At 44.5% G+C, this 2,772-nt stretch overlaps 1 protein-coding gene across 4 annotated transcripts in view; it reads left to right on the top strand.

The window, feature by feature from the left end:
- The window catches only part of xylb (xylulokinase homolog (H. influenzae)), a 288,286-nt gene that overhangs the window by 38,135 nt on the left and 247,379 nt on the right, over positions 1-2,772 (top strand). The gene's annotated exons all lie outside the window — the stretch shown is intronic.

The raw sequence follows: 2,772 nt of genomic DNA, 5'->3' as shown, positions 1-2,772 counted from the left end.
CTGCACCCCGCCTGCCCCCAACACTACCCCCCTCCCGCACGATCCTCGTCTGCCTCCACCCCCACCCCTGCGTGCCCCTGACCCCTCTCTGGGGCAGAACTGGACACCAACAACAAGACTGCTGCTGCTACTGCCTTTTGAAGGGTAAGTCTCCACACACACACACACACTGCAATGTTTTTGACAGGTTCCAACTTTGCCCTGTACAAGACAATGTTGGAGAGAATATCTGGGGAAGCGGGGTTTAGGGTACATGCTTGTGTAGAACTCCAGGGAAAGTGTGGGGAGAGAGAGAAAGAGAGAGAGAGACGGTGCTTGCAGTTCTATCAGTCTAGGACTGTTCTCGGCAGCACTTTTAATCACTGTAAACAAAAGACGCGATTGGTGTTGGACACACGTCTTTGATGTAATGTTTCATTCGGGACCTTGAGGTCTCCTTCGGATAATCCAATTTCAGATAATTGGTACTTGGATAATCCATATTCCTCTGTATAGTAATGATTTAGACGCAGGTACTAAATGTAATTTCTCTAAGTTTGCAGATGATACAAAGTTGGATGGAAGAGTAAGCTATGAGGAGCATGCAGAGATGCTTCAGTGTGATTTGGACAAGTTGAGTCAGTGGGCAAATATTATAATTAATATTATTATTTAATTGCAACACATGCACCAAAATATGCAGAATAATGAGGGAATTATGCAATGGTAGAACCAGTATTGTCAAACTGTAAGATCTCCTTTAATTTGTTGTTCTTACCTTGATTTGACTTCAGACTGTTGCAGTATAACTAGCTGTGTGAAGACAAATTAAAGGCTACTTCGAAGCCTTGTTGCATTTAAAATATTTTGAGTAAGTAAGTATTGGAATTTGCTAATCAGTTACTGAGAAAAGCTCTGAACATTAGCTTGAATGCTATGAGAAGAAAAAAAAACTAGCAGACTTTCCTAACAACTTTACTGGTATCAAATCATTATAATAAAAGGTTGCTGGAGCAGGCTCAAGGGGCTGCATTGACTGTTCCTCCTAGTTATTATTTTCTGAAGATTTAAGTGAAGTTGCACTTTAGCATTTCAGTCAAGTGAAACAAAGCAATGAATACTTGAACTTGACGGACGCCTGGAAGTACTCAGGGATGCCCTCACAAGAACTGGGTACAATGCCCAACTCATCGACCACCAGTTCTGACGTGCCACAGCAAGGAACTGTAATGACCTCCTCAGGAGACAGACAAATGCTGCAATCGACAGGGTACCCTTCGTCGTTCAGTATTTCCCAGGAGCTGAAAAACTATGCCATGTTCTTTGTGACCTGCAACACATTATCAATGAGGATGAGCACCTCACCAAGACCCCACACCTCCAATTTAAACAACCGCCAAACCTCAAACAGATCATTGTTCGTAGCAAGCTGCCTGGCCCTCAGGACAACTCCATACAACCCTGTCATGGCAGGTGCTGCAAGACGTGTCAGAGTGTGGACATAGATACCACAAGGTGGGGACACCTCCCACCTTGTACATGGCAGGTACTCATGTGACTCAGCCAACGTTGTCTATCTTATACGTTGCAGGCAAGGATGCCCTGAGGCATGGTATATTGGGGAAACCGAGCAAAGGCTATGACAACGGATGAGTGGGCACCGCACAACAATCAACAGATAGGAGTGTTCCCTCCCAGTTGGGGAACACTTCAGTGGTCCAGGACATTTGACCTCGGACCTCGGGTGACCATCCTCCAAGGTGGACTTCAGGACAGGCAGCAGCGAAAAGTGGCCGAGCAGAGGCTGATAGCTAAGTTCGGTACCCATAGGGAGGGCCTCAACCGGGACCTTGGGTTCATGTCACATTACAGGTGACCACCATTGCACTACACACACACACAGGCACTCCTATACACACATACATACGGTTACACATATACGCAGATGCGCACACAGACACCCACACACACCCTTACAGACACACACATTCCCACACTCACACATGTACCCCCTCACAGACTGAAGACACTCTGCACTCACTACACATATACACTTTCTCACACTCACGACCCCCAACCCAGATAGACAGACACACACACACAGACAAAGACCCACATGTACACATATATTTTGTGGGGTGAATTTGTACTTGCAGGGTTACATTGTACTTTGCTCAAAACTGCATGCATTCATGTAGAACTCTGAGCTCAAAAACTACATGAATTAATGTAAAACTCCTTTATCTGACTTTTTAGATTAGAATCAATCTAAACATCATGGCATAGACAGAGAACACAGGGGGCTAACACCTTCAACATATTGTCTAGCTATCACCATTTTTAAAAAAGGTTTTGTGATTTACACATGAAAGAAGTGAAACAATCATGGCATTCAAACAGATGAAAGACTTAACAGACAATCAGTTTTTCAGTGTATAATTTCAGTTACATCATACTGTAAATTTTTGCTATAAATTCTGTGTGTTAGGGTTGAGCCCTCCACCATCACCTGATGAAGGAGCGACGCTCTGAAAGCTAGTGTGCTTCCAATTAAACCTGTTGGACTATAACCTGGTGTTGTGTGATTTTTAACTTTGTACACCCCAGTCCAGCACCGACATCTTCAAATCATGAATACTTGAACTAGGTTGTTTTAGACTAGTTTCTGGATCAGTGGTGCTGGAAGAGCACAGCAATTCAGGCAGCATCCGACGAGCAGCAAAATCGATGTTTCGGGCAAAAGCCCTTCATCAGGAATAAAGGCAGAGAGCCTGAAGCGTGGAGAGATAAGCT

The sequence above is a fragment of the Chiloscyllium plagiosum genome, chromosome 5 (genome assembly GCF_004010195.1).
Source record: "Chiloscyllium plagiosum isolate BGI_BamShark_2017 chromosome 5, ASM401019v2, whole genome shotgun sequence".
Lineage (NCBI taxonomy): Eukaryota > Metazoa > Chordata > Chondrichthyes > Orectolobiformes > Hemiscylliidae > Chiloscyllium > Chiloscyllium plagiosum.
The sequence above is the reverse complement of the archived record's forward strand: the minus strand, read 5'-3'. Positions and strand labels throughout refer to the sequence as shown.